Raw genomic sequence first — 20,424 nt, 5'->3', positions numbered from 1 at the left:
AGTTTGAGTAGGAAAATTGTTTTATTGTAAATAGTTGGATTGTGGGTAAAATGTGAATGAAGTGTTTAACCGTTGTGGGGATTTGCAGGGAATATAAGGGGATAACTGTGTTGGCCAGGAGAAAGAGAAGAAAGTCTGGGGGGTGCTAAGCAGGCTGGGAAGGCTAGTATGAGATAGAGGTCATTGAAGAAAAGGGGAGCATTGTTCATTTGTAATGAACGCTCTCCGTATATCCTTCTTTGTCCCATCCGAAACAAGAGCACAGCGTGATGTAATATCAATGTCATGATCTTTTCTTACACCCAAACCAATGACTGCAACAGACATTCCTTACAGAATCAGTGGTGTGAAAGATACTGACAATAGATCTGAGAGAGTCTGACATTTGGCCATGTAGAGTAGCTTTGGACTCTGAAAACTAGAAGAAGAGTTTACAGAAACCCCAGTTACTGGTCTTTATGGAAAGTGAAGAGAATGTGAGTGATGTGGGCGAGGCTGTAGAGCTAGAACCATCAGATAATGAAATCCAAAGGGCAGGCAACTGAAAGTAAAACCCGTTCCACCTTTGTGAAAAGTTTTGGTGTATTCTGAAGTTAGGGTTGAGTAGAGCGAGTGTCTTTGTTATGCTTTGAATGGTATGCCATGCACATAATATTGAAAATGTTTGAATTTATAGTACGGGGGGTACGGTTGGTGCAGTGGTCTTGGCCGGGTCTTGCTCTCTTGCAGGTCTGGGGTTTGAGTCCTGCTTAGGATGCCTTGCGACGGACTATTGTCCTGTCCTGGGTGTGTCCCCTCCCCCTCCAGCCTTCTGCCCTGTGTTGCTGGGTTAGGTTCCGGTTCGCCACAACCCTGCTTGGGACAATTGCTTTCAGTCAGTGTGTGTGTGTGAATTTATAGCTGTCAATATGTTTTTGTAGCGCTATTAAATAATTAACTAGACTTGCATCCCCTAAAAAGCGCTAGCTGTGTCTCGCAGCCCAGTGCTGTTGACAAGGCAACCCAATCACTTTCACCTCCCATGGCCTCAGTCTTTGAAGACGACAGGTTTTTGAAATGCAAAAAAGGCTCATTCTTTTCAACAACATTTTCGGAATGCTTAGTGTGTTCACCCCTTAGGGTTCATGTATTTTAAAAGGTATAGAATAGATAAGCAGCATATTTGTGATTTAAATTTGAGTCACCTTCACAAGTTATGAGTCATAAATTAACAAGACAAACTGTGTTGAGCGATGATAGGCATAACCACGCGTCTCTCGTTTTTTTGCTACCAGAGTGTTAAAAAAGACCATACAAACATGATTTGTGAATGTCATGATACAGAATTTGGCAGTATATACTAAGACAAACACTGAGGAAAGACCACAGCCATTAGCATGTATGCACAAGTCATTAATAAAGCAGGTGGTGAATCTCTGGTGAAGATGCATGAGGAAAATGTCCATTGTCAATACACTTTTGTTGCACAAAAACCTCCCGCAGTTTTTCACGGCTCTCAATTTTACCATTTCTTTTCTCTTTGTTTACAGCATTTTAAAGAACTTCCTCTGAAGAACTAATGCGATTTCTTTAAAAATAATAGTGAATTAGAATTTAAAAATAATCACAATTCTCATCCTATAATGTATCATTTACATTTTTCATTTATTCATTTAGCAGATGCTTTTATTAGTTATGCTATAAATGGACACTATAAATACTATAAACTATTATCCAATTTAAAAAAAAAAATAATAAAATACTATTAAAAATACTATAAAAATGTATTTCTGTAATAATAAATTCATAATATACTATTGAATTAGGTTAATTAAAGTTCTTTGCAGCCATACAGGAACTGGAGTCTTGCTTTGTTTTTTCATTTGTTCAGTTTAGCTAACACTTTTCTTGCAAAGCAGCTTTGCAGCTGTGAAAATACTCTATAAGTCCAGAATGATTTTGTCATGCAAGCTGAATGAGTGAGGTGTGCAGTTAAGATCAGATATATCCACAAAGAATGGACTGAGATGTCTGAAGCATGTTTTGTAATATTTTGTTTAATTTGAAACCTTTTTATTGGATAGTATTCTTTTGATATTTTATGCAAATAACCAGTGTTGAGAATCTAACGTGCAGCCCAATATCAAGATTATTTTTAAAATGAGATTAGGTGAGTGCATTAAAAATATAGCCAGCTCAGTGTATTTGTTCCTCTTTAGAAAGTCTGTATCATGTTACTATGCCTTATGGCCAGCTCAGTGAGGAAATTACAATATTTTTCCTCCAGTGGCTTCTGATTGACACCTACAGTTTATTGCTTCATATGGTATTTAGTCTTCATATGGTACTTGGTACTTGCTTCATATGCTACTTGGTCAATTAATATATCTTCTGAGTTTGTCCCCCAAACGATGTCTAAGTGGACTGATCAATTGAGCTTGATAATCTGCCCATCGTTATTCTGCATTGTGCTGTACCACAGTTATATTTTCCCATTTTATTTTTAACACAAAATTTGATTTGAAGAGGTGAAAACTTGATTTGCATACCTTCAAAACTATATATTACGATTATGATGATTTTTTTGTTGTTCAGTTGTTGTTGGCAGCATGATCTAGTTGTCAATGGTGTCATTGGACCTTTGGTGTCACCAGGAAATGGTGAGTTTGTACAAGCAGCTTCCCTCGACCCTCATTAGTGTCCCAACTCAGCTAAAGATTTTTTAGCCACAGAGGAAACCTCAAGGGGACAGCCTTCTCTACCATTAAAGTCATGTTTGCATGTGTGCGCATCTGGGTCGAGGAGTCTCCTGGTTAACATCTGGGTCGAGAAGCCTCCTGGGTAACATCGGCACAAGATATAGGCAGCATGTCTTAGGCACTCCCCACAGGAGATGTAGCTGTGTTTATAGAAGTACTCAGAGGTGCTGAGCTAACGAAGAGCTCTTCTCAGATCTCTGTTGTCTTTGCCTGCTGCTGAGGTGAACATCTGTGTCCAACCACAGTGAACTACCTTAAGCCAAGCATCCTTGATCTCATTGCAGGAGAACAATAGTAGGAAAATGTAATTTCATGGGATCTCTAATAATTTTAAGGTGTCATTGGCAGGTGTTCCATGTGTTTAAGAGATTGAGTTTTTCATGTGTACGTTTGCCAAAGACAATAGACTATAAACACTCGTTTTGGGCTATCACCACATAAATGTACTTCACTATGTGGAGAGTTGGGGGGCAGGGAGGCAGGGGGGCAGGGGATGCAGAGGGGGCGGGGTCTGCTCTGTGGTGGGTCTGGGGTTCAAGTCCTGCTTGGGGTGCCTTGTGGCATATTGATATCCCATCCAGTATGTGTCCTCTTCACATCCAGCCTTGTGCCCTGTGTTGCCAGATTAGGCTCCAGTTTGCCACAAGTGTGCTTGGAGCAAGTAGTTGTAGACCGATAACAGTGCCTGTTTGTAAACTGTTGAAAGAGAACGTATGAATAAAGGATTTTGCACATTTGAGTGAGTTTCAATAGTGCATAGTACATGCAGAGCTTACTATAGAGTCTTGACAAGTGCAACATTTTCTTTGTTCCGTTTTTAAAGGAACAACAAAAATTACGATGGCTTTGCTGATGTGATAGAAGCACAAAATACGTGGTTGCTCATTAAACCTTTTTGAAATGAAGTTGAGGTCAGGAGAGTGAGGCCAATGGATTCATTTTTGAAAGATGGAGAAATGTCACTGGTGTCTGATATTTTTGCTTGTTATGTGCTACTGAGGGGTAGTTTTTCTTAGGGAAAAATCCTGCCACAAAATTATAATACTTCAGAATATTTTTTTCAAGAAGTAAAATTAACTTTCAAAGCAGAGAGTAAGCACTATTGTTTATTATCCAAAGTGACTTGCAATACAGGCAGGTTCTTAAGAGTTATTCAGGGCAAATAGCTTGCTCAAGGGTACTACAACAGGAGGTGGGATTCAAACCTGGGTCCTTCAGATGATGGCTGTAACCACTGTGCTACTTCCTGGCCCTGCTTTTAAAGATGTTTAAAGATGTTCATGTAAGTCAGCAGCATGGTGCCACAGTGAGTATCACTGTTGTCTCACAGCGCCTGGGTAGTGCAAGAGGATGTGGGTTTGATCCCTGCTCAGTTTGTGTGGAGTTTGCATGTTCTCCCTGTGTCTGTGTGGGTTTCCTTCCACAAACATGCTGTTCAGGTTCCCCATGGTGTGTGAGTGACACTAAGAGAGTGTATTCCACTGGTATATAGATGAATAGCCCATTGTAAGTAGCGTATCTAGTGGTGTAAGGCACCTTGGTGGAGAAGGTGTGTGGGCTGGTAACACTACATGGTATCCATTATCAGTTGCTTTGGAGAAAAGCGTCTGCTAAATAAATGTAAGTCCATTTGTTGTGGAATTCCTATTGCAGCTTTAGTCCAGCTGCACAGTCAGTCCTATTTCATGGTTAGGTCTGCTGAACTGTTTGTCCTGCTACAATGTTGTTCTCTTGTGAATTTATTCCCACTGCAGTATTTATGCTTGTGCAGTGGGTAAATGAAAGCAGTGCCTTCTACCACTTGGGTTTGCCGTAACTTTGGTCCACTTTCCCGCAAGCACTTCTTAAAGATGGGCTCTGATTTACCTGTATGTGGTGAGAAGTGCTGCTGTTCATTCAGTTTACTAATACAGATGGGGATTTTTGTATTGTTCACTTACCTTGTTTTCTACATATCTGAACAATGACCAAGCCAATGTTTCATACTATGTAGCTGAAATAGCTTGTGGACTTGTTAGTAACCAGTGTACAAATGTAATTTATGAAGGATAAAATGCAAAGTTTTCCCTATGCTAATGTAACACAGCAGTGAAAGCAGTGTTTTTTAAATAAAAAAAAAAAAAACTTTATCCTTGGATTTGCTTGGACCGCTGTTATTGTGCGTGGAATACTCTTGCTGTATTAGGTCATTTATGGCCATTTTGTTAATCTGATTTAATTCTTGAAATTGCAGAGCATAGTAGGAGGTCATAGGCCACTTTCGTGGAACCTTGTGTCCTTTCAGTACAGCCCGTAAAGCTGTCACGCCTGTATGATTGGTCACTGGTTATTCCTGCTGAGTCTTTGATCCACTCATCTACCAAACAACCCTCATTCCCCAAGTCCTTGCAAGCACACAGCTGGGTAATATGAGCCTTGCAAGTGAATGGCAAAGTGAAAAAGGACCATATCAAATCACATCTCACCAGCCTTTTCATATGTTTCCTGCCTGCATATGATGCACAGTGTGGAATGCAACCTCCCTATATGTTTATTATACTACATCTGACCCATGTATGTACAGTATATTTGGTTCAAATTTTTGCATTCTATATATTGGAATCACTGTTGTGTTTTAGTCAAAGGTGTTTTGCTACAGAGAGGCTGATCCAATTATGATGTCGTCTCTCTACATCAGTGGCCCAGAAGATGGATGATATGATTTAAATAGAGTAGGTGGGATTTTCACAGAGCAACCTCTCCTGTCCTTGTGGCATTTCAAACTGGGTAGAAGTCAAAACACCATAAATGCACGTGGGCAGGTGAAGCCAAACATAGAGGTTCTGTATCCCAGGGGCCTTGACAATGACATCAGTTCAATTCAATAAAGAGAAAAGAGCCTCCCTACAACGCCCATCCTTTGGCTTGTACATTCAGCAGTCTATTTTCCTAGTACCCTAATCCCTGTTTACAGTCCCTGCTTCTCCTGGCTTTTTGACCTCTGATTGTTTACCAGCTTCTTGAGTATTGCTTCGCCACTTGCAACGACGTTCGCACCTCGCCTGTCCCCAACCTCAGTCTCTGATTGCTCCCACGTTTCGGCACCAAAACAACAGCACCCGCACTTGGGTCCAAACCCTACCTCCCGTCTCCTGTCTGCGACCTTTGTCAGCAAACACGGGAATACTTAGTGCTTTAGTACTGTTGCAGTTTTTCTTTTTTTTTTTTTTTTTTAAAAAAAAATATTATAAGATACACAAATACGCAATACAATGCCAGAATAATGGCTGAATAAAGGTTGTATCTGGGGATGCTTATGGAATTACGATGCGTGAACAGTTACACCGTAAATGAGCTGGAGACAACTGTCCTCCTGCGCTATGTCCTGCTCTTCCTCATCCCTTGCTTCCTGTATCTGTTCTCCTGCTTTTGACCCTTCGCATCATCCCCTGACCACGTCCATGGATTCTTGCTCTCACTCTGACCGCCGATCGACCGACTCTTTGCCCGTCCCCAACTATGAGAACTCGCCTGACCTCTTGGTTCCTGACGAATGATCCTGCACTTGGGTCCAGCCGTCCCGTCATCCTCGGTTCCACGTGACAAGTATCTGAAGTCTCCGCTATTTATAAATAAATAAATAAGTAGTGTGGGGGGCGCGGTGGCGCAGTGGGTTGGACCAGGTCCTTCTCTCCGGTGGGTCAGGGATTCGAGTCCCGCTTGGGGTGCCTTGCGACGGACTGGCGTCCCACCCTGGGTGTGTCCCCTCCCTCTCCAGCCTTACGCGCTGTGTTGCTGGGTTCAGCTCCGGCTCCCTGCGACCCCATATGGGACAAGCAGCTTCAGATAATGTGTAAATAAGTAGTGGAACATTTTTTGGAGTTGTGACAGTCTTGATTTTTAAAATCCACTCATGGTAAATATTGCTTTGTAGCACAGAAGTTAAGTTTTCCATTTTTGATTTGTGTAAGGAATGCCAGGCTTTCCCCAAAGGTTGAAAGTTTGAAAGTTTGAACATGAAAATAGTTTTGGTTTTCCTTACTAATATTTCCTTAATCGATAGACATATTTCCCATTTTTTTCTCAAAAACTGCGTGCTATCTTTCTCACTCTGTAATACATTTATAGTACATGATGACATCTGATAAAAGCTGTACCTGAAATTGACTGTGTTAATATTTTCTACTATGTAACCTTTCGGTATTTTCTCACAAGGACTCGTAATTTATTTCACTTTACGTTTTTTTTTTGGTGGTGCCTAAAATCTGTGATGGTCAGTGACTTTGGAGAAAGGCATCATCTAAATGAATTAACAATAATGCATAATTTACTGGACATCAGGTTGTGCATTTTTTTTGTTGTGAGTCTGGATTCTCTCATAATTTTATCTGTGCTTGGCTACTGAACAGCACATGCCTGTGTAAGTAATTACATTATCAAAATGCTAATAATGTGTTGTTATTGATTTTTTCAGATTTTTTTAGAATTTTGCAATAATGGCTTTTTTTTTTCAAAAATCTGCTTTGACACTTATAATTCATAAACAGTTTTGTTTTAATCAACGATTACTGAAGAGGCATTTTTATCCAGCACTCAGGCTTTGAGTCATCAAATCCTAGTTGTAAATTTCCTCTAGCTCCTGAAAGACATTTTTCTATTATTTGTTTAATCCTATCATTCAAATACCTTTTAAAACTTTTTTGCTCAGACAATTCTTATACTTGACTCATCTCTGGTGTCAGGCTTTTTATGCTTTATGTTCATAATCATGTTGCAATTATGTAAATGTTACTTTAACAGAAGATCACTTTCTCTCTTTCTACAGAGGAAAGGAGAGAAATGCAAAAACATTCAAGGTCAACAAAAGTTCTTTGTTGATCAATAAAAGCTCTTTTTTTTTCCATTGGTTTTATATATAGATAAGTTACCCAGTATGAACTACCACAACATGGTAGAATAACCAAGCCAGAGGAGGAACAGCCAATCAGTCAAAACTGACAAGCCACACTGATTGTTTTCCTCCGCACCCTTTCAGACTGTACTTATTATTTCCTGCAAGGTCATGGACTGATTCAGTCACTATGCCACCTGCTACCCAAAATCAATTACCTTTAGCTTCAGAATTGTGAGTACTTTTTAAAAACTAAATATTGGTGTGTTATCGATTAGAAAGTGTTTGCTTTGCCTGCTGTTTAAACCCTTAATGACAAAGTGAAAACATGTTTAAAGAATTTCTTTTTCAAATTTATCAAAAGTTCAATACTAAAAGCTCTTATTTATGTATGTAATCAGACCCTCCAAATAAATGACACTGAAAGTAGATCTCAGATGAGTCCTTTTTGAGTTATTTGTAGAACTTGCTTGTAGTCCACCAGTGGCAAATTCACTTGGCTTTACACGATTTAGGAAGGTGCACACCTGTTCTTATAAATTCTCAAACCTCACAATACATAGCAGAGTAAAAACCAAGCCATAGAGGAATTCTCCATAGACCTCTGAGATAGATTGCCAATACACAGAACTAGAAAATGGTATAAAATTTGACAATCCATTGAAAGTTTCCAGGAACATAGTGGCCACCATCATTATCAAATGTAAGGAGTTTGGAACAATGAATACTCTTCCTCAAGCTTTTCATCTGGCCAAATTGGATATGCAGGTAAGAATGGCCTTGATCAAGGAGGTGACCAAGGATCCAATGGCCACTTTAGCAGATCTTCATAGTTCTTATGCACAAATGCGAGACCCTGCCAGAAGGACAAACATCTCTGTAGCACTTCAAAAATCATGTCTCAGTGGCAGAATAACTAGATGGAAGCCATCCCTGAGTAAAAGGCACATGACAACCCACTTGAAGTTTGCAAAAATAAAACTTAATACGCTCTGAAAGCAGGAGGGAAAAGATTCTCTGGTCTGGTGAAGCAAAAATTAAACTCTTTGTCCTGATTACCAAACACCATGTCTGGCAACAACCAGATAGTACTCATCACCTGGCTAGTACCATTTCTTCAGTGAAGTATAGTGGTGGCAGCATCATGTAGTGCGGATGTTCCTTAGTACCAGGTGCTAGAAGCATAGTGATTACAGTAGCTAGCTTTGGACCCAAAGGTTGCAGGTTTGAATCTCATTTCTGGCTGTAGTACCAGTGAGCAAGGTACTTACCCTAAATTGCTCCAGTAAAAGTTACCCAGCTGTGTAAATGATTGCAATTAGCTTAACATTACAATTTGCTTTGGAGAAGAGCATCAGCTAAATAAATAAAACTAAGTATTAGCAGCTATTGTGCTGGAGATAAATGCTAATGTGAGTTTCTTATTCTCCTTCAGTGGTTTGGTAATTAAGAATATGTCTGTCTCCTTTGAAATTATATATTTAAAAGTTGTGATGTACTACTTCAGGACAAGTTTCTCAACGTCTTCTTGCCATAGATGCAGTGCTTCAGAAGTACTGTGTTGCATCAAACTTATCAATGTAAAGTTTTTATAGAGATCTTTGATTCTGTTTCTCTTCAGCCAAGTAGAGGCAAAATGTAGAGGTGCTACCCATTTGAAAGTCATGTCTCCTATGCATTCTTTAACATAGGCACATGTTGTGTTAGAGGTGGTTGTGGAGTGTTCTTTGAATGACAACTTTGAGCTGTTAGGTCAGGAAAGTATCCACGTCTTCTGTCAGCAAGAGGCAGACAGCCATGCTTTTCATACACTTTCAAATACCAGTTTGATCTTCAAGGGTGTTTTTTACCTCCTTTTTGACAGATTGATTTAAATAATGAATTAAAAGAAATGACTTGTCAAATGTGTCAAATGTGTGAAAGGCATAAGGTTATAACAATGGGTCATGTTCAAAGCAGGCGAGAAAGGTGAAGACTGCTTTGAGCACTGAAATTTGCATAGTGAAAAAACTTTTCTTTTCACTGTATGTGGAAATCTCAATGACTGTGACATTCCGGTTCATTCGTTTCAGGTGAAATAGGTCATATGTGACACATTTACTCTTAAAATTGCATAAACGTGGATCATTCACATATGGGTCAACAATGAGTCAACTGGCTCATGAGCATTAGTGGTCTCACCTGGCAGTCTCACAGCTCAAGTCTTTTCTGCACCTCTGTGGTGTGCAGAACTCACATTTTTCCTTGCTTTACATTCTTTTCAGTGCTCATTTTCAGACTGGAGCAGTAGGCAGCATAGTCATTTGAACTGCTGTCTTTGAACTCAGAGAACCTAGGTTCAAATTCCACCTGTCTGTAGTACCCTTGAGCAAGGTACTTACCCTGAATTGCACCAGTAAAAATTACTCAGCTGTATCATTATGATCTTGACACTCAGTTGTTTGTGACTGCCTCCATAGACTCCTGTATCTCTTTACTCATGACATTTGGCACAGGACAGGTATGGGTTGTACATAGGTGTGATCCTGCATCCCACCAGTGCACACTCTGCCATTGTGATGAATTCATGTGGTTAAAGTCTCAAAGTAGTTCAAGGTATCTTGATTGTAATCAGTACTATAGAAAAGATAGCTTATTTGACAACTTATTTTTTACCTGATGACTTGAATTCAGTGCCATTGATTTCAGATTTTCTCCAAATGAGATTTTACAGCTGCCAAATTGATGTTTAAATCTTTAAAAAGTAGCTATAATAAAGTGGAACTATAGAAATGACTCACTTTGTCATGACAACAAGTTAAATGGACAGGTACCTCATGAGGACTGCAAATGTCAGGTATTTTATTGACCATACATAGGCTCTCCTTAATAGCCATCTGTTCCCTTTCTTTTGTTTTGGTTTGGTTCTTTTGTTTTGGTGAGCTGTCTGGCCAAAAGAAAAGAATTTTAAAAAGCATGCTCGGTTGTTAATAATGATGTTTGCAAAGTTTTTGGCTTCCAGACCCTGGAGTATATCAATTTAATGCGTTTGAATATGGTGGAGCAAATGATATTACGACATACTGTTGAATATTCCATTTAATATGTCTGTGCACGTGATGCACTGCTTGCATTGTAGAAACTTCAGTATTACTGCTGGGATTGTGTCACTTGATACCCTGCAAGCATGTTCACACAGACAATTTAGTCTTTGGCTGTGATTTCACTTGACTGGAACTAACAAGTAAAGGGATTGATGCTATTGTCAGCTCTCCTGTGATCAAACAGATGCTCAATGGATGGATCACTTTGAGGAATAAATTTCCAAGTTCAATATCTGTGCTGCTAGTTCTCTCCTATGTGCTGGTAATGACTCAAGTGAAATTACAAGATGGAGAATTATACTCACAAGGCGTAAATGATGGTGGAGGTTTAATGGGGGGTGTGTGAGATTTGATGAAATAACCACATTGATGCTGGACTTCTTGGGAACCTGAGGACAGATGAGAAGAAAAGTCATTTTTTTGGCTCTTGCCGAACTCTAAATTTAAAAAAAAAAAAAAAAAAAAAAAAAGAAATTATGAAAAGGTCCTTTTTTTCTATTTTGTTACTCAGACTTAAGAACACGGTTTTTATTATTAAAGGACCCCAAGATTCTCACCTTGTTCCTAGGTGATGAAAGCAAGCCCATTCACAAGCTGTGGTCGTGCAAAAATATCAGTCGCATTGAGATGAAACAGTGACATTCAACGGGAAGTGAGTCAGACACCCCGTGTGGTCCCTGGTTACCTGTGCCTGGCTTGTGTCAGAACAAACTGCCTTTTATGTCCCTCTGCTGACAGGACAATAATTAGAAATTCTTAATTGCTTCCATTAAAACTGCTTTAAAACTCATGTAATGAGAGGTTTCTGAGTCATCTTTAATCGTGCTGTTTCTTTTATGCTCATGGTGGCTCAGACTGGGGCTCGCATGGGAAACGTGTCATCAGACATTCCCAGATCAGGTGGTGGGAAGGAGGCTGCCCTGCTACGAGTGCTTCCTCACCTCTCGCCCAGCTTTGCTCTTTGCAAGTGACCATACTGCAATGCATCCTTTTTCCTTTGTATACCACCCTGTAATACCGTAATGTCAGTATTTACTTCACGTGATCTGCAAATTCCATTTACAGTCACATCATATTGTTTCTTCATATTTCTAAAATTTTTTATAAGTCTGTATTATAGTTTTGTATTTTATTATATTAATTTTATTTATGCTTAGCTGTAGCTCTCCATATGTATATAACAATGTGTTGTAAATAAAGTCATAGTTAATGTAATATTGTATGTACAACAGTGTAACATTAATGTAATATTGTCTGTAATTTTTCTTTGCTTGAGATTTGCCTTCCACGAAGCATTTGATAAAATGATACAATTATAATTGCATATGTGGAGTCTGTGTTTTGGAATAAAGGAGTTTTAGAGCAGCAAACTGAAAAGGTAATGTTTTTCCCCATATAGCAGAAACCATGAAGTGGCTCATCCATTTAAAACCAGATCAGTGTCACTCCCAGTTGGACTGCTGAATTAGTCAGTTCTTAATAACACCTTTCTTTCATCATGACAGGAGCGAGTGAGGAGTGATGGCTTTTGAAATGAAATTGAGGAGAAAGCAGAAATGATAGAAAACATTGGCCACTAGGACTTTACCTTAACATCTATCCATCAGCTGACCTTTTGCTATAGTTTCTGTCTGTTTGGGTCCTGACAGAGGATGGACAGAGCCAGAACATGTGGCTTTCATATAGTGGGGAGCATCTTAAACTTCCGACAGCTTTTTAAACGTTTAAATAACTGTACTCTTAAACTGCTGGCTCTCCACATTTTTGGTCTACATCACTTTTGCAGTGGTGAAAGAAGGAGGAAACAGCAGGAGCTATTGGTACATTGGACAATAAGTAAATGTAAAAAAAAAAAAAAACAACATCTTTAGCAATACCATACAACTGATCTGAAATTCCCTAAGGATGGGTAATCACCTGGGGGTTAATTTTGATCATCTTAAATTCAAAAATAATTTTTCATTATATTTTATACTTTCCATTTTGGATTCACTTGTACTGTGAAAATCACATGTCTTGTGAAACTATTTTCTTCAGGAATAGAAAAAATATCATGATGCATACCTTAATGTATTTTATCTTATTTAACACACTGTCCCTCAGACAGAAGCTAGAGGCCATGTTTATGTCTTGCATTGCATACTTTACCACAAGATAACAGTCGGTATGGTAAACAAGCGAGTGGTTTCACATTTGGTGCATCATAACCTTAAAATGAAGATCCCAGTTATCTGGTTCTAAGCCAAGAACATGTCTAATTGCTTGTAGTGCCATCTGTGTATGAGAGCTTGTTTGTTTCAAAGGTTAGAACACCTTAACCTTCTTTGCAGTTTATCGCTGACAAGCAAATAGTAATTATAAAACAAGAGCTGCCTTGATTTTGATTAAACACATTAAAGACTTAAAAATTTTCAGATAACATTCTCTCATGAATTGCTTCTTCCCAGTTTTTTTTTTTTTTTTGTTAACTATTTTAATTACGCATTTTTGTCATAGATTAAGTCTTAAACTTTCAATGTTACTGGCTTGTTAATACCACAAGCCCCATGGCTATGTTCCATCACTGGCAATGTGAGAGATCTTTATTTAAACAGGGTGTTTCTGAGCTACAAACCCTATTTCCTTTCCCAGCCAACAGTGAATTGTTAAGAAATGAGCCAGAAAGGAGCATGTATGTCCTTAAACTGCCTCACAGTCGGCTGTGTGGTTCTCTCTCCTGCTGTCGTTGAAGTGGCCCTTCGCAGTGTATTCTGTCTGAAGCCAAGGTTTATTGTTTTAAGTGTTTAGGTGGAGGGAAGCATGGCCATTGCCATCAGCATCGGGAGTAGAGTCCTTTGTAGAAAACCACAGAGCTTCCCCATGACAACACTAATATTCTCAAGATGTTTAAGATGAGGTCTCGCAGAATACCTAACCTGTGCATGCTTGTAGTTGAGAATTCTCAGTACCTCTAAACAATACATTTTTGTTTAAAGTTGTAATTGTTCTCTCGAATAGCTGCCTTCTGCCATCATGGACAGTGGAGGCTTAGATTGTGTGGAATGATTTGTATCTAAATTGTTAAGTTTTTATTTATTAATGTTGCTGGGAGATAATGAGAATATATGTCAGGGTCAGACGTAATTTCTGTCAATTTGTTTTATTTTTCATCTAATAATGTGGTATTATACTAAGAAGATGATTGTTTTCTACTATCATTATAAAGCATTATAATATCTTTCATCACATACATAGTCTACAATTGCTTGTCCCGAGAGGGATCGCGGTGAACCAGAGCCTAATCTGGCAACACAGGGCACAATGCTAGAAGGGGAGGGGACACACCCCGGATGGGATGCCAGCAAGGCACCACAAGTAGGACTCAAACCCCAGACCCACCACAGAGCTGTCACAGTCTGAGTACAGCATACAGAGTATTTCAAGCAACAATGAAAGGACTTGGAAGATTTACCACAGAGTGGTACCTCCATTTAAAAAACAATCTAAGAAATACACTCTTCGTGATTCCCTCTTTTTTTGTAATAGAAAATGTTTAATTTTTCCTGTATGACTGTTCACCTAAAACATATCTCTGCCACTTTGTGGTTACTCTTGATGTGCTGATGAGATGTAAAAATGTCCCAGTTGCTTTCCCACTCCGGATTCTATGGAATCTCCCATTCATGGCCAGTTCATCAGATGCAGTCCAAAGGGGTTGTTTTCACCTCCCTCAGTTGCTGGTGTACAGCCTTTACAACAGGAGGTGCAGCTGGCAGATTAGACACAGGGCTATGACTCCCAGGGGTCCTTTTACAGGTAATGAAGTTGAAAGGGGAGAGATGGAGCACTGAAGTGCCTATTTAGCAAGGGGCTCTGAATCAAAGCACTGTTAGCACAATGTTCAACATTTCTGTTTGTGGCAGAGGGCACTCAGTACCATCACTTTCATTCTAGCTGCAGTCATTGTGAGATCAAGTTTCCTGATATTTACATGTATTCATTTAGCAGATACTATTGTCCAAAGAGATGTACAAACTCAGGGAAAACAAAACTGCATTTCACCAACAGTGATATAGATGCAGAGTGATTGTTCAAGTAGAGCCAGTTTGTCTGAAACCCCTGCTCAAACCAGCATACTCATTATACACATCAGACACTACACATTTTTAAAACAATTAACATTAACGGTAACATCGTATGAGTATAAACATATAGAGGTCACAGGAGACACAGAGGAATTTGTGTCAAAAGAAATAATATAAAGTTTTGGAGTAGATAGGAGATCCAAAAAGAAGTGAGCCTGGAAGACATGCATTTTGTAACCTTTCTCAAACATTGAGAGGGATTCTGCAGTTCTGAGTGAGAGACTGAGATTGTTCTACCACATTGGACCAATAACCATAAACCTTTTCATTTTGGACCTGTTGTTCATCGGACCACCAAGTGGCCAGAGGTGAAGGAGTGTAGCAATCTGGTTTAGGCATAGTGAGCAATCGAGTCCTATAGGTCTTGGGAAGCAAAGCCGTTGATAGTCTTATAGCCCATAACCAGAGTCTTGAACTTGATACAGACTGCTATGGGAAGCTAGTGGAAAGGGATGAGGAGAGGAAATATATGGGAACACAGGTCAAACTGAACTTTTGTAACAGTATTCTGCATCAGCTGGAGAGGTTTTTTAAAGGATGGCAGTAATCCAGAGAGGATATCACCATGGCCTATGGAGTGTATTGTTGTCAGAGAAGCCATGTGGAGTTTGTTGTGAGATAAGGACAAATCCTGTGAATCTTAACCGATGAAGCAGGTGAACTGAATGAATTGTCCCATTGATAGTTTCTGACTATTGGGCAGACCAGCTAGGAGGTGAAGTATCTCAGTTTTGAAAAAGTTGAATTGTAGATTGTGATCCGTCATCCAGACAGATATGTCCAAGAGACAGGCAACAATATGTAAAGATCACTTCTGTAGCTACAAGAGGTAAAGAGAAGAAGAGCTGGTTACCATTGGCATTGCAGTGATAAGAGAATCCACGAGAAGCAAAGACAGAACCAGGGGAAGAGGTGTCGATGGAAAAACAGTAGGGGACCCAGTGTGGAGCCCTGTGGACCACCAGTTGAGAGAGGCTGAGGGCAAGCCAGGAGCTACGGCAGTGTACCTGGTAAGATCTGCCTGATAGATAGGATTCAAACCATTTCAGTTTGAGGCCAACTTTTACTTTAAGGCAACCAGCAGAGAGTGAAGAGTTAATGATGGGGAGATGAAAGAAATAAGTGGGAGAGGTGAAGGGATAAGATCAAGGGAACAGGTGGTGGGTTGGTGTGAGAGCAGGAGGTTGCAGATTTTACCTTCTGATAGGTTTTGAAATGCAAAGAATGAAACTTTGCTGGGAGAGCCAACGTAACTGGAGTAGGTAGATGTCGAGAACTTCTCAGTGATGGAATTGACCTTGGCTTTGAAGAAGGAGGCAAAATTGTCAGCAGTGAGGGAGGAGTAAGGAGAAGGATGAGGATAGTACAAGAGGGAGGAAAAAGTAGTGAAGATTTTTTGTGGATTGTTGGCTGCAGACTGTAGTTTGTTCTGAAAGAAGGTCATTTTTGGTGAGGAAACTACTTAGTCTGGAATTTTTTAGTTTATAACATTGCTGTTCAGCAGCACGAAGTTTGATTCTGTTAGCGCAGAGTACATCTGATAACCATGGACTGCCTTTGGGGCGTGCTGGCCTAGAAGGTAGTGGGCATAGAGAGTCTAGAGCACAGGATATAGTTGAGAGGAACACATTGGTTGAATCATCTGTGGACAATTCTGAGAACTGTGCATTGGATGGTTTTTATTTAGCTGTTGAAATTCTTGCTTTCTTCCACAAAGGAAGGATGGTCAAGTGAGAGGTGGATGCACAGGCTGGGAGGAATTCAGCCTTCTTTACAGCATGTAAGGAGTTCTAGAGGCCCATGCAGAAATTGAAACAGGATGGAGGAGTTGAGAGAGCAGGATATTCTAGATTAGTATTGCAGCAGAAATGTAATGTAAAGAAACCTAACTACACTAAATATGAAAAAAAGTGTAAAAAGGCCGACCAAAATAGGGTTCTATTAGGTAAAACAAAAAGTAGATGGCACTTATCAATCTCAGACCCTCTTGGCACCACATTTGTGTACGCCTACACTGACTGCAGGCTATATTTGTAGACGATCTTGAACTACTACAGCTCTGATCAAAGCTTGCAAAAACATACAATATGAGGTTCTGCTAAACAGCTGAAAACAGAAGAACTATGGCTCACGCTGCTTACATTAAAACCTTGAGTGACAGTTAAATTGGTTTTATCTGTGAAGAATCTGACTCTAGGAAAGGCTTTCTGCATGGATTGAAAACATCTATAAACACTTCTTGAGCGATCACATAAGTCATGGCCAGTGTCTTTAAACAGCACCTTCTTTGACCAGTTTTATTCTGTTGTTACCCTTTTCTGTCATGTCTCAGAAAAACTGTAAATATATTATGGACCTCTAAAAGGAAATGTTCATGGGAGGTTATGTGAGGCTAGGTAAAGGCTAATCCCACAACAATCAAGAGGTACACAATACCACAGATGTCTCATTATGTGTTTTAGAGGGGATGTATCCAGCAGAAGCACGACTAACGGAAAATGGGTGAAGAGAGATGACATCAGTGTGACCTCAGCATGCTGAAGCATGCCCTAACCGCCACTCTGAGCCATACCATTTCCTGTCAGCACATTCCATCTCTGATCCTAATCCTTGTGAATTGAATTCCCTCTGCTTGTTCTGTTCATCGATCAGAGGAATGAGGTCTGCAAAGCACAGACCATGGAGGAGTTTGAATGTGAACAGGCTTCCCCCTCAGGTCCGTTCCAGGAAGACAGGCATGCCAATAAGCAGACAGAGCAAAGACAGCAGAAAGCAGTCTCTTTAATGGGGGCACAGTGAAATGAGAGGACCCTATTCCACCAAGGAGCCGTTCAGAGGTGTCGAAACAAAGCTTCAGAGTGATTGCAACAGGAAAGTGGAGTACTTTTGAGTGCATGATTGGCTGGCTAACGCATCTGCATTTCACATGATAGTGACTCGTTTCTCAGACATTTGTATTTCCCATCACTTTGCAGTATTTTTGTTTGTTAATTGCTTTGATTAAGCTAAATCAGATAAAGAGCAGGGCATCTGTGAATGGTACCACATAGCAATGAAGGTCTCCCGGCCTTAGGTCACACAAATGCATTTAGATACAGCTGTGCACTTCTTTTCTTCACAGATTCCCTTAGGAAGTTTATGACCAGTCATTTGAAAGGAATAATAAGAGCATCTCCATACTACTTATTCTCAGTAAGACTGAACCAAGGTTGGGAGAATCGGAGACTTCAGGCACAGTTTCCTCTTTTAGACAATTTGGAAAATTTTGGAGAACAGGGCACAAGGACATCAAGAAAAAATGAACTTTTTATCACAACACACACACACATTTTCTGAACCGCTTGTCCCATATGGGGTCGCGCGGAACCGGAGCCTACCCAGCAACACAGGGCATAAGGCCGGAGGGCGAGGGGACACACCCAGAACGGGATGCCAGTCCGTCGCAAGGCACCCCAAGCGGGACTCGAACCCCAGACCCACCGAAAAGCAGGACCCGGTCCAACCCACCGTGCCACCGCGCCCCCTCTTTATCACAACATTTTCTCTATAATTATTGAATTTCTACAAAGTAGCTGACAGAAAGAGTATAATGATCATTCTGTTAATTGTATAAGTTAATAATGACTTTTAGATCACTTAACCTGTTACCATCTTTTCATTGTTAAAGTACAATGGAATTCTGAAACTGAAGATCTGTCAGGGTGAGGTTGCTGCTTTATAACTCTGACAGTTTACAGCTTGTACACACCACAGGGAGTTCTCATTCTGAAGTCTGACATGCTGTTTGTTTAAACTTGGCTGGCAAAGTGGAATGCAAATGTTTGTTAGTGTACAAACACTGTTAAAATGTACTGCAGCTAATTGTGTTGGATTTAGACATTTAAAGTGATCAAAGTGCATTGTAACACTGGGTGACAGTGAAATGTCACAACAGCTGAGAAACTGGCTTGCTAAACTTTGAATTTTTATTGCATTTCATAAAGTTAGTCAAAATAATATGTTATAGAATTCTAGGTTTTCCCAAACAGAGTTGATTCATCTTCTTAAAAATGGAGGCCAACTACACTAGTGTCAGCTAAATTAATAAATGTAAATGTACACTACATCTGTTGAAGAAAAGTCCTGTTGTGCTAGTGACAGCCATACTCCAGAAGCAGCTTTCAGTTATGTAGCAATCCATCTCCAAGTCTGCTTGTCTGCCCTTGCATTTGGAGAAAAGCGACAAAGCAGTGGACAGATTGCAAAGAGAAAAGTGCTGGATGGAGAGTTGGTGAGTTTGGAAGAGGCTCCGCTTAAATATCACTGTTGCTCTTTGCAGACTCAAGTGAGAAACTGTCAGCTCACTTTATGAGACAGGACAGCCTTGAAACAGCACAGCAACATTGATCTGATATCATCTGCACGAAGTGAAACTCAGCCAGCATATTACCCTTATCTTGAAATAAAGACATTCCATCAGTCATGAGCTATGACAGACAGGTTATTGCGCATTAACCTCATCGTGTACTTCAATGATAATCATATAAAAAAGCAAAATCCTAAAGACAGAAAAGAGTGAGTGTTGAAACAACCACATCACAGCAATGGAGAGCATTTCAGAAGAGCACAATATGTGTTTGTAATCTCACCAATTCATAAAATCCCAGGGTTGCAGCTCTAGAGGGTGGAAATAAACTAAAACTAATAGCCACAGTATGCAAGGTGTGCTGTATTTATTTTTAAAATGTCAGGGAACATGCAAACTGTACACAGGCTGATCCTACAACCAGTCACAAAATCCAGGTTCTATGAGGTACTTGTGCTACCTACTGCACTAACATGCTGCCCGTGTGGGAACATGTTCCCAAAAATCATGGGCAGATATTCTGTTTCTACCCTCAGCCATAAATGGTTCCAAGATCTCTGCAATTTCTGCAGTAATATACATCAACAGCAAATCTGGGATTTGGCAGGCGTACATGCAACTGCATTCCAAATTGCCAATGTATGGTGTATACATTTAAAATGAGAATATTTTCCCTTGGGTGCAACAGGAGCATAGAAAACCTCTGAAAAAAGATGGGGACAGTGGAGGTGGGGCTTTAAAGCCAAAGTGGTTCATATCCAATAGGGTGGTACAAATAAAATGTCCACAAGTTCAGATGCCCAAGATGAAGCAATTTTTACTTTCCAGTATTAGCCTGGGGGCAGTGTGGGGATGGTAGGGAGGCAAGGGTATCTTCGATCGTGCTTTTGGTTTGAGGAGGAAACAATCACCTGTGGATGGAAGTGTTGAGAGCTGTAGAGAATAAAGCCTGAGAAAATATTTAGGTGAAAGAAAGTTGTTCTACGACAATGAGGTTTCTCTCAGTGCAGTGCCAGTTCCAGCAACTTATTCCAGTTAAGACACATTTTTAAAGTTCATTGTCATAATGCCCCTTTGTCTGAGATCACTGCATTTTGGTGTTGCTGGAGAAATTGATTTGTTTGCATGTTTTGATTGTCAAATGGCTGTTTAAGTGTGTGGGCTGAGGGGTTTATCTAGATTTTTTTAACCTGCTGCACAGCTGAGATGCTGCAGAAATAAAATACAAAAGCATTTGTTCCAAAGATCACAACTTGAGGACAAT

General features: G+C 39.9%; 1 protein-coding gene across 2 annotated transcripts in view; it reads left to right on the top strand.

Moving 5' to 3' along the window:
- Positions 1-20,424, top strand: part of LOC108922541 (protein sidekick-1-like) — a 376,626-nt gene that overhangs the window by 140,760 nt on the left and 215,442 nt on the right. The gene's annotated exons all lie outside the window — the stretch shown is intronic.

This window comes from Scleropages formosus, chromosome 3 (assembly GCF_900964775.1).
Source record: "Scleropages formosus chromosome 3, fSclFor1.1, whole genome shotgun sequence".
Lineage (NCBI taxonomy): Eukaryota > Metazoa > Chordata > Actinopteri > Osteoglossiformes > Osteoglossidae > Scleropages > Scleropages formosus.
This window is presented reverse-complemented; position numbering and strand designations above follow the sequence as displayed.